The 12,583-nt window shown below is 38.0% G+C and overlaps 1 protein-coding gene across 3 annotated transcripts in view; it reads left to right on the forward strand.

Annotated features, from left to right (window-relative positions):
• Positions 1-12,583, forward strand: part of RNF24 (ring finger protein 24) — a 91,884-nt gene that overhangs the window by 19,848 nt on the left and 59,453 nt on the right. The window lies entirely within an intron of this gene.

A 12,583-nucleotide genomic window follows, 5' to 3' on the forward strand; every position in this document is an offset into this window, starting at 1 on the left:
TTTTCTGTAAATCTAAAATAGTTTTAAAATTAGTTTAAATGTATATTTTAATAGTTTCAAATTGTTGGGTATTGGTGTTTGCCTTTCTTGAGTCTCTCTAAGGCAATGACAACAACCCAGGATTCATCAGCATACTCACTGCCCACAGAACTAGTCATAGAAATCATTTCATTTGTGTATCCATTCAGACACTAACAGTCGGATACAAGCTTAGTAAGGTCCATGGAAGACAGCAGGATCTCATGGGAAGAGTAAAAGATTGAGATTCAGATGTGGGTTTCAGTCCCTCTTCCACCACTCAGTGGTTTCAGTTGGGCAGCTTTCTCAATTCCATCATCTGAATACAGAGTATGATAGGCACCCCACAGTGATTTTAAGGATTAAATGAAATTTATGCATGTGAATGCTAGTCATAAACTCTAATTTTGGTTCATATACTAAAGAATTGTTTGAAGAAAAAAGATTCTCCTGTTTCAGCAATTTTGAGGTGATTTTTTTCCTAGATTAATTGTATTGCAGCATTGAGTGCAATCAAAATCCATAGGTGATATATTTATAATTGTGCTTAGAATATTTTGAATCTTTTATCATTAACAATCAGTTTGAACTTGAACCACTATGACCAAGAAACACAAAGCAGTAAGCTGAATGTTATATATCTAGTCTATTTAATGTAGAGATTTTACATGCACATTATTTTTACATATTTAAGCCAATGTCTAGCCCTTTTGCTTAGAAGTCATAACAGAAAAGAATTTCAAATATGAAAGCTCCAAATTTGTTTTCCTGAAATTTACAGCAAAAGCCATCAATGGAATCTTTGGAGCTGTTTTCAAGACCCTACCAATTATATGATATTTATAATCGTGTAGTTTGTGTAATTTGTTTCCAAAAGTTATTCTGTAACAAATTGAAAAAAAGGAGCTCAGTCAAAATATTTAAGTAATGCTGCCAACTGTCTGTGGTGAAATTTTATTTTTTTAAATTTTACATCTGAGGGATGTGAGATTGATTCAAAGTCCATATTTCAGACGGTTAAATGCTGTGATTCAGTGCCTGGTGAAGAGCTGCTGTGTGGCTTCAATCATATGTTAATTCTTCTTGCTGTGTCTGTCAACTGATTTAGCTGCTTCACTAAAGCAGCCTCACATAGATCAATCAGGCTCTTTTTCAAAAAATCCCAATCTAAAGCCAAGACCAAAGGATCAAAGAAATAGAAGATCTCCTAGTGAAGTCAGAGCTGCTCATCAGTAGTCCTCAAGTGCTTACCTTTGAATAACAGAAATATTAAAAAGATTAATTGTTACTGAGTTGGTAAAATGAAGTAGTAAAATCCTCAAGGAATGCTTTTTCCATTTCAATAAAAAGTAATTTATTAGGAATAGATGGAGACCTCCTTAATATATGGTGTGTATATGTGTGTGTGTGTCTGTGTCTCATGCAATGCACATCCTATTTACTTTTTTTTGTCCTTAAGACTTTATTTATTTGACAGAGACACAGTGAGAGAAGGAACACAAGCAGGGGGAGTGGGAGAGGGAGAAGGAGGCTCCCCACTTAGCAGGGAGCCCGATGTGAGGCTCGATCCCAGGACCCTGGGATTATGACCTGAGCCAAAGGCAGGCACTTAACAATTGAGCCACCGAGGCGCCCCTGCACATCCTATTTACTGATGAAACAGCTATCGCATAAGATTACGAGTAAGACAATATCCATTGTATTTTTAACATTGTTCTAGAAATATTAGACAACTCAGAGAAGAAATAACTTCTATGTAATTGTAAAGGAGGAGTTAAGATCATCATTACATAATTAAGCAAATGTTGATTTAAGGTGGATAGCTATAGGGTATTTATGAAATATCTAATAAACCTTGTGGAAAATTTCCCTCGCCACATCTATCCAGAAAAGGCCAAGGTTTTCAACCAAGTCTTTTAAATGATAATCAAATTTGAAAAATACTTACAAATCTTTACGAACAACACAGGGAACCTTTTTCTATCTCCATTTACAATTAAATTTCTGTTCTCTTTAATAAGTAATATGTGCACATACTATAAAAGACAAAAGGTATTTTAAACAAGTGTTCAGTGAAAAGTCAGTCTTCTTCCAGCCCTGTCATAGACAGTCATTGGTACCAGTTTTTTGTTTTGTTTTGTTTTTTAGGAATATCCTTCCAGAGACGTGTTTGGCATATACAAAGCTAGCTTCTCTCTCAATCTTTTTACATTTATGGTAATGTGCCATGTACACATTTTTGTACCTTGTTTTTATTTTGTTTACTTAGTAATATTCATGAAACTATGCCAGATTACAACCTACAACATTCTTAAAATTTTTTTAATCACCCGGTGTCATGACAAGTTCACTCTTTAATCCACATTACTTATTTCACCCATGCCCCCACCCACCTCTCCTCTGGTACTCATCAGTTTTTTCTCTGTAGTTCAGAGTCTGTTTCTTGGTTTGTCTCTTTTTTTCCCCTTTGTTCATTTGTTTCTTAAATTCCACATATGAATGAAATCATATGGTATTTGTCTTTTTCTAACTTATAGAAGTTAGCTTAGCATTATATTCTTAGCTCCATCCATGTTGTTGTAAATGGCAAGATTTCATTCTTTTTATGGCTAATATTCCATTGTATATTTATATATCTTATCCATTCATCAATCAATGGACACTTGGACTGCTTCCATACTTTGGCTATTGTAAATAATGCTGCAATATACATAGGGGTGCATGTCTCCCTTTGAATTAGTGTTTTTGTATTCTTTGGGTAAATACCCAGTATTGTAGGGTAGTTCTATTTTTAACTTTTTGAGGAACCTCCATATGGCTTTCCAGAGTGGCTGCCCCAGTTTGCATTCCCACCAGCAGTGTAATAGGGTTCCTTTTTCTCCACATCCTCCCCAACTTGTTGTTTCCTGTGTTGTTGTTGTTAGCCATTCTGATAGGTGTGAGGTATATCTCATTGTAGTTTTGATTTGTATTTCCCTAATAATAAGTGATGGTGAGCATCTTCTCATATGTCTATTGGCCATCTGTATGTCTTCTTCAGAGAAATATCTGTTCATGTCTTCTGCTATTTTTTAATTGGATTATTTGTTTTTTGGGTGTTGAGTTTTATAAGTTCTTTATATATTTTGGATACTAACTCTTTATTGGATATGTCATTTGCAAATACCTTCTCCCATTCCATAGGTTGCCTTTTAGTTTTGTTGATTGTTTCCTTCACTGTGCAGAAGCTTTTTATTTTGATGTAGTCCCAGTAGTTTATTTTTGCTTTTGTTTTCCTTGCCTCAGGAGACACATCTAGAAAAAAGTTGCTATGGCTGATGTCAGAGAAGTTACTGCTTGTGTTCACTTCTAGGATTTTTATGGTTTCAGGTCTCACATTTTAGGTCTTTAATCCATTTTGAATTTATTTTTGTGTATAGTATAAGAAATTGGCCCAGTTCTTTTTTTTTTTTTACATGTTGCTGTCTAGTTTTCCCAACACCATTTGTTGAAGAGACTTTTTCCCACTGCATATTCTTTCCTACTTTGCCAAAGATTAATTTTTTTTAATCCAGTTATTGGTTTTAATAGTTTTTTGTAGAATCTTTTTGGATTTTCTACATACACAATAACGTTGCCTGTAAATAATGACAAATTAATTTCTTTATTTTTAAATTTTCTTAATTTAAATTCAGTAATATATAATGTATTGGTTTCAGAGGTAGAGGTCAGTGATTCATTAGTCTTATATAATACCTAGTGCTCACTACATCATGTGCCTTCCTTAGTGTCTGTCACCCAGTTACCCCATCCCTCTTTTCCCTCCCCTCTAGCAACCCTCAGTTTGCTGCCTATGATTAAGAGTCTCTTATGGTTTGTCTCCCTCTCTGGTTTCATCTTGTTTTATTTTTTTCCTCTCTTCCTCTATGATCCTCTGTTTTGTTTCTTAAATTCCACATATCAGTGAGATCATATGATAATTATCTTTCTCTGATTGACTTATTTCACTTAGCATAATATCCTCTGGTTCCATCCATGTTGTTGTAAATGGCAAGATTTCGAATTTTTGATGGCTGCATAATATTCCATTTTATTATATATGTAATAAATATTTATATTTATTATATATATACACCACGTCTTCTTTATCCATTCATCTGTCGATGGACATCTGGGCTCTTTCCCTACTTTGGCTGTTGTGGACATTGCTGCTATAAATATTTGGGTGCACGTGCCCTTCGGATCACTACATTTGTATCTTTGGGGTAAATACCCAGTAGTGCAATTGCTGGGTCGTAGGGTAGCTCTATTTTCAACTTTTTGAGGAACCTCCATACTGTTTTCCAGAGTGGCTACACCAGCTTACATTCCCGCCAACAGTGTAAGAGGGTTCCCCTTTCTCCACATCCTCACCAACATCTGTCGTTTCCTGACTTATGAATTTTAGCCATTCTGACTGGTGTGAGGTGGTATCTCATTGTGGTTTTGATTTGTATTTCCCTGATGCCGAGTGATGTTGAGCCCTTTTTCATGTGTCTGTTGGCCATTTGGATGTCTTCCTTGCAGAAATGTCTGTTCATGTCTTCTGCCCATTTCTTGATTGGATTATTTGTCCTTTGGGTGTTGAGTTTGATAAGTTCTTTATAGATTTTGGATACTAGCCTTTTATCTGATATGTCATTAGCAAATATCTTCTCCCATTCTGTCGGTTGTCTTTTGGTTTTGTTGACTGTTTCCTTTGCTATGCAAAAGCTTTTTATCTTGATGAAGCCCTAATAGTTCATTTTTGCCTTTGTTTCCCTTGCCTTTGGAGACGTGTCAAGCAAGAAGTTGCTGCAGTTGAGGTCGAAGAGGCTGCTGCCTGTGTTCTTCTCTGGGATTTTGATGGGTTCCTATCTCACATTAGGTCTTTCATCCATTTTGAGTCTATTTTTGTGTATGGTGTAAGGAAATGGTCCAGTTTCCTTCTTCTGCATGTGGCTGTCCAATTTTCCCAGCACCATTTGTTGAAGAGACTGTCTTTTTTTCCATTGGACATTCTTTCCTGCTTTGTCGAAGATTAGTTGACCATAGAGTTGAGGGTCCATTTCTGGGCTCTCTATTCCATTCCATTGATCTTTGTGTCTTTTGTGCTAGTACTATACTGTCTTGATGATTACAGCTTTGTAATAGGACTTGACATCCAGAATTGTGATGCCACCAGCTTTGGTTTTCTTTTTCAACTTTCCTTTGGCTGTTCGGGGTCTCTTCTTGTTCCAACAAATTTTAGGATTATTTGTTCCTGCTCTGTGAAAAAAGTTGATGGTATTTTGATAGGGATTGCACTGAATGTGTAGATTGCTCTAGGTAGCGTAGACCTTTTAACACTATTTGTTCTTCTAATCCGTGAGCATGGGACGTTTTTCTATTCTTTGTGTCTTCCTCAATTTCTTTCATGAGTGTTCGATAGTTTTCTGAGTACAGATCCTTTGCCTCTTTAGTTAGGTTTATTCTTAGGTATCTTACGGTTTTGGGGGCAATTGTAAATGGGATCGACTCCTTAATTTCTCTTTCTTCTGTCTCATTGTTAATGTATAGAAATACAACTGATTTCTTTGCATTGATTTTTATATCCCGCCACTTTACTGAATTCCTGTATGAGTTCTAGCTGTTTTGGGGTGGAGTCTTTTGGGTTTTCCACATAGAGTATCATGTCATCTGCAAAGAGTGAGAGTTTGATTTCTTTGCTGATTCAGATGCCTTTTATTTCTTTTTGTTGTCTGATTGCTGAGGCTAGGACTTCTAGTACTATGTTGAACAGCAGTGGTGATAGTGGATATCCCTGCCGTGTTCCTGACCTTAGGGGAAATGCTCTCAATTTTTCCTCATTGAGAATGATATTCACTGTGGGCTTTTCTTATATGATCTCATGATATTGAGGTATGTTCCCTGTATCCCTACACTGTGAAGAGTTTTGATCAAGAAAGGATGCTGTACTTTGCCACATGCTTTTTCTGCATCTATTGAGAGGATCATATGGTTCTCGTCCTTTCTTTTATTTATGTAGTGTATCACATTGATTGATTTGCAGATGTTGAACCACCCTTGCAGCCCAGGAATAAATCCCACTTGGTCATGGTGAATAATCCTTTTAACATACTGTTGGATCCTACTGGCTAGTATTTTGGTGAGAATTTTTGCATCCAGGGCGCCTGGGTGGCTCAGTTGGTTAAGCGACTGCCTTTGGCTCAGGTCATGATCCTGGAGTCCCTGGATCGAGTCCCGCATCGGGCTCCCTGCTCGGCAGGGAGTCTGCTTCTCCCTCTGACCCTCCCCCTTCTCATGTGCTCTCTCTCATTCTCTCTCTCTCAAATAAATAAATAAAATCTTTAAAAAAAAAAAAAAAGAATTTTTGCATCCATGTTCATCAGGGATATTGGCCTGTAATTCTCCTTTTTGGTGGGGTCTTTGCCTGGTTTTGGGATCAAGGTAATGCTGGCCTCATAGAAAGAACTTGGAAGTTTTCCTTCCATTTCTATCTTTTGAAACCACTTCAGAAGAATAGATATTAATTCTTCTTTAAATGTTTGGTAGAATTTCCCTGGGAAGCCATCCAGCCCTGGGCTCTTGTTTGTTGGGAGATTTTTGATTACTGCTTCAATTTCCTTGCCGGTTATGGGTCTGTTCAGGTTTTCTATTTCTTCCTGTTTCAGTTTTAGTAGTTTATGCATCTCTAGGAATGCATCCATTTCTTCCAGATTGCCTAATTTGTTGGCATATAGTTGCTTATAATATGTTCTTATAATTCTTTGTATTTCTTCAGTGTTTGTTGTGATCTCTCCTCTTTCATTCATGATTTTATTTACTTGCGTCCTTTCTCTTTTTGATAAGTCTGGCCAGGGGTTTATCAGTCTTATTAATTCTTTCAAAGAATCACGTCTAATTTTGTTGATCTGTTCTCTTCTTTTGGTTTCTATTTCATTGATTTCTGCTCTAATCTTTATTATTTCTCATCTTCTGCTGGGTTTAGGCTTATTTGCTATTCTTTCTCCAGCTCCTTTAGGAGTTAAGGTTAGGTTGTGTATTTGAGACCTTTCTTGTTTCTTGAGAAGGGCTTCTATTGCTTTATCATTCCCTCTTAGGATGACCTTTGCTGCATCCCAAAGGTTTTGAACAATTGTGTTTTCATTTTCATTTGTTTTCATGAATTATTTAAATTCTTCTTTAACTTCCTGGTTGATGCATTCATTCTTTGATAGGATGCTCTTTAGCCTCCATGTATTTGAGTTCTTTCCTCTTGTGATTGAGTTCCAGTTTCAAAGCATTGTGGTCCGAAAATATGCAGGGAAAGATCCCAGTCTTTTGGTACTGGTTAAGACCTGATTTGTGACCCAGTATATGATCTATTCTGGAGAATGTTCCATGGGCAGTTGAGAAGAATGTGTGTTCTGTTGCTTTAGGATGGAATGTTCTGATTATATCTGTGAAGTCCATCTGGTCCAGTGTGTCATTCAAAGCCCTTGTTTCCTTCTTGATCTTCTGCTTAGATGATCTGTCCATTGCAGTGAGTGGGGTGTTAAAGTCCCCTAATATTATTGTACTACTATCAATGGATTTCTTTCTTCTTTTTTTTTTTTTTTAAGATTTTATTTATTTGACAGAGACAGCCAGAGAGAGAACACAAGCAGGGTAAGTGGGAGAGAGAGAAGCAGGCTTCCCGCCAAGCAGGGAGCCCGATGCGGGGCTCGATCCCAGGACCCTGGGATCATGAGCTGAGCCAAAGGCAGACACTTAACAACTGAGCCACCCAGGCGCCTCTATCAATGGGTTTCTTTAATTTTGTTATGAATCAGCTTATATAATTGGCTGTTCCCGTGTTAGGGGCATAAATATTTACAATTGTTAGATCTTCTTGTTGGATAGACCCTCTAATTATGATAGTGTCCTTCTTCATCTCTTATTACAGTCTTTGGTTTAAAATCTAATTTGTCTGAAATAAAGATTGCCACCCCAGCTTTCTTTTGATGTCCATTAGCATGATAAATGGTTTTCCATCCCTTCACTTTAAATCTGGAGGTGTCTTTGGATCTAAAATGAGTGTCTTGCTGACAGCATATCAATGGGTCTTGCTTTTTTATCCACTCTGATACCCTGTGTCTTTTGATTGGGGCATTTAGCCCATTTACATTTAGGGTAATTATTGAAAGATATGAATTTAGTGTCATTGTATTACCTGTAAAGTCACTGTTTCTGTATATTGTCTGTGTTCCTTTCTGGTCTGTGTTACTTTTGGGCTCTCTCTTTGCTTAAATGATCCCTTTTAATATTTCTTGTAGGGCTGGTTTGGTGATCACAAATTCTTTTAGTTTCTGTTTGTCATGGAAGCTTTTTTCACTCCTATTTTGAATGACAGCTTTGCTGGATAAAGTATTCTTGGCTGCTTATTTTTCCCATTTAGCATGTTGAATATATCATGCCAATCCTTTCTGGCCTGCCAGGTCTCTGTGGGTAGGTCTGCTGCCAGTCTAATGTTTCTACCCTTGTAGGTTATGGACCTTTTGTCCCAAGTTACTTTCAGGATTTTCTCTTTGTCTCTGAGATTTGGAGGTTTCACTATTATATTTTGGGGTGTTGGCCTATTTTTTAATGATTTTGAGGGGAATTCCCTGTGCCTCCTGGACTTGGATGCCTGTTTCCTTCCCCAGTTAGAGAAGTTCTCTGCTATAATTTGCTCCAGTATACCTTCTGCCCTTCTCTCTCTTCCCTCTTCTTCTGGGATCTCAGTTCTAATATTGTTTCGCTTTACGGTATCACTTATCTCTTGAATTCTCCCCTCATGGTCCAGTAGTTGTTTCTCTCTCTTTTCCTCAGCTTCTTTATTCCCCATTTTGTCTTCTATATCACTAATTCTTCTGCCTCATTTATCCTAGCAGTTAGGGCCTCCATTTTTTATTGCATCTCATTAATAGCCTTTTTGGTTTCGACTTGGTTAGATTTTAGTTCCTTTATTTCTCCAGAAAGGGATTCTTTAGTGTCTTCTATGCTTTTTTCAAGCCCAGCTAGTATCTTTATAATCTTTATTCTGAACTCTAGTTCTGACATCTTACTTATGTCCATACTGATTAGGTCCCTGGCAGTCAGTACTGCCTCTTGTTCTCTTTTTTGAGGTGAGTTTTTCCATCTTGTCATTCTGTCCAGAGAAGAATAGATGAACAAGAGAACAAAATACTAAAATGGCAACAATGACCCCAGAGAAATATACACTAAACAAGTTAGAAGAGACCTGAAACCAAAAAAATAAAATAAAATTTAAATTAAAAAAGAAAAAGAAAAGAGAATATAATTAGGTGAACAAATAGAGCCATACACTGGATTATGTGTGTGTGTTGGTCTGTTTGTTTGAAAACTAGATCCCAAAATTGTAAAGAAAGAAAAACATACGTACAAAAATAAAATTAAATACAATGAAAGGATAGAATGTAACTGTAAAAATGCGAATTAAAAGACAAGAAAAAACAGGGCGCCTGGGTGGCTCAGTCGTTAAGCATCTGCCTTCGGCTCAGGTCATGAACCCAGGGTCCTGGGATCGAGCCCCGCATCGGGCTCCCTGCTTAGCGGGAAGTCTGCTTCTCCCTCTCCCACTCCCCCTGCTTGTGTTCCCTCTCTCGCTCTGTCTCTCTGTCAAATAAATAAATAAAATCTTAAAAAAAAAACAAGAAAAAACAAGAAAAAACAAAAGGGAAAAGAAAACAACAACAAAAAAGGAAGGGATATAAACAGGTGAACAGAACAGAGCAATACACTATATCCTAAGTACATTTTGGTCGGTTTGTTAGAAGAAATTACATCTCAAAATTGTAAAGAAGGAAAAATTTATGTGTATACAAAAATAAAACTAAATGCATTGAAAGGATAGAATGTAACTGTAAAGATGAAAATTAAAAAAGACTTTAACAAAACAAAAGGAAGAAGAAAAAGAGAATGTGATTAAACAGGTGACTAGAACAGAGCCATACACTAGATTTCGGGTGTATTTTGGTCTGTTAGAAGAAATTGCATCCCAAAATTGTAAAGAAAGAAAAACTTACATATATACAAAATTAAATACAATGAAGGGATAGAATGTAACTGTAAAAGTGAAAATTAGAAAAGATTTAAAAGAAGAGTTGACAGAATAAGAAATTGGTTGAAAAAGGAAAGAGGGGCACCTGGGTGGCTCAGATGGTTAAGCGTCTGCCTTCAGCTCAGGTCATGATCCCAGGGTCCTGGGATCGAGCCCCACATTGGGCTCCCTGCTGAGCAGGGAGCCTGCTTCTCCCTCTCCCTCTGCCTGCTGCTTCCCCTGCTTGTGCTCTCTCTCTCTGTCAAAAATAAATAAAATCTGGGGCGCCTGGGTGGCTCAGTCGTTAAGCATCTGCCTTCGGCTCAGGTCATGATCCCAGGGTCCTGGGATTGAGCCCCCACATCGGGCTCCCTGCTCGGCGGGAGGCCTGCTTCTCCCTCTCCCACTCCCCCTGCTTGTGTTCCTGCTCTCGCTATCTCTCTCTCTGTCAAATAAATAAATAAAATCTTTAAAAACAAAATTAAATAAATAAATAAAATCTTAAAAAAAAAAGGAAAAGGAAAGAGAAAAAATTTTAAAAATTAAAATTGAAAGACTAAGGAATCATGGGAAAAAAGCCATGAATTCTATGTGCTGTATTCCCCTAGTGCTGGAATTTTGCAGTTCTTATTGATCAGTAAACTTGGTCTTGGCTGGATGTTCTTGCTGATCTTTTTTTTTTTTCCTTTAGATTAAATTTGTTCTTTGTGGGTTTTTTTTTATTATTAACATATATTATTTGTTTCAGGGGTATAGATCTGTGATTCATCAGTCTTACACAATGCACAGCGCTCACCACAACACATACCCTCCCCAATGTCCATCACCCAGCCTGATCTTCTGGGGGAGGGGCCTGTTGCATTGATTCTCAAGTGTCTTTGCCCCAGGCAGAATTGTACCACCCTTGCCAGGGAGCCAGGCTAAGTAATCTGCTCTGGTTTGCTCTATCTAGCTTTTGTTCCCTGAAGGCTTTCCGCACAGTTTTAGAGGATGAGAATGAAAATGGCCTCCCAGTGTTTGGCCCCAGAGCCAAAACTTGGGACCCCACTCCTCAGTGCACCCTCAGAGAAAAACAGTCAATCACTCCTATCTCCCTGGTTTCCATCTGCACTCTGTGCTCACCCAGCCTGTGACTAAGCGTTTCTATCTCAGGCCCGTTACCCCATTTGAGTCCCCAAACCCTGCAGACTCCTGCGGCTCGCTCCTGTGCTGCTCCTCCCCAGAGAGGAAAGGGGGATCTTGCTGGTTCTGCCACTTGCTGGGCCCCTGCTCGGGGAGCGGTCACCCGACTATGCCAGGTTCAGGATTTATGGCATCCCCGAGCTGAGAGCCCACTCCTGGGCTCTCTGATTGCAGCTGGCTTCCACTTAGCCACCTCAGCGCCTTTCAGTCCTAACGTCCCTCACCAGAGCAGACTTCTAAAAGTTCTGATTTTGCCCTCTGCTGCTGTATTACTTTCTGGTAGCCGGCTTTAGGAGGCTCTGTCCCCATGGAGTCTATCTTCCCATATATCACCTTGGATTCACTTCTCCGTACCTCCTACCTTGCAGAAAGTGGTCGCTTTTCTATTTGTAGAGTTGCAGCTATTCTTTTCTTAGATCTTCAGTTGAGTTCGCAGGTGTTCAGAATGATTTGGTAGCTATCTAGCTAAATTCCTGGGTCTAGACAAAACTAAGGTCTCCTACTCCTCTGCCATCTTGGACTCCTCCCCACCAAAGATTAATTGACCATATAATTGTGGCTTTATTTCTGGGTTTTGTTCTGTTACATTGATCTATATGTCTATTTTTGTGCCAGTTTTGATTACTATAGCTTTGTAATATACTATTTTTATTACTATAGTTTTGTACTATAACTTGATGTCTGGAATTGTGATGTCTCTAGCTTTGCTTTTCTTTTTCAAGATTGCTTTGGCTATTCAGGGTCTTTCATGGTTCCATACAAATTTTAGGATTGTTTGTTCTAGTTCTATGAAAAATGCTGTTGGTATATTGATAGGGATTGCAATAAATGTGTAGATTGCTTTGGAAATGTGGATAAATTTGGACGTGGTATAAGTGTGGAATTGCTGGGTCAATGTAGTATAGACATTTTAACAATATTTTTTCTCCCAATCCATGAGCGTGGAATGTCTTTTCACTTCTTTATGTCATCTTCAATTATTTTCATCAGTGTTTTATAGTTTTCAGAGTACAAGTCTTTCACCTCTTCAATTAGGTTTATTCCTAGATATCTTATTTACACCATTTTTTTTTAACAACTGCAAAATTAGCCTATGGTGATAAACTATAACCAATTACATATTTAGGTTGCTTCCTGCCTTTTGCTATTACAAGCAGGGCTGCAAAGAAGAGCCTGGTACATATATATGTGTTTGAATATATGTAAGCACATTTGAAAGTTAAATTACTAGGGTGCCTGGGTGGCTCAGTCATTAAGTGTCTGACTGGCTCAGGTCATGATCTTGGGGTCCTGGGAGGGAGCCCTGTGTTGGGCTCCCCACTA

Source organism: Mirounga angustirostris, unplaced genomic scaffold (genome assembly GCF_029215605.1).
Source record: "Mirounga angustirostris isolate CCGP_5_RB_7025 unplaced genomic scaffold, mMirAng1.0.hap1 SCAF_10, whole genome shotgun sequence".
In the NCBI taxonomy this organism is placed as follows: domain Eukaryota; kingdom Metazoa; phylum Chordata; class Mammalia; order Carnivora; family Phocidae; genus Mirounga; species Mirounga angustirostris.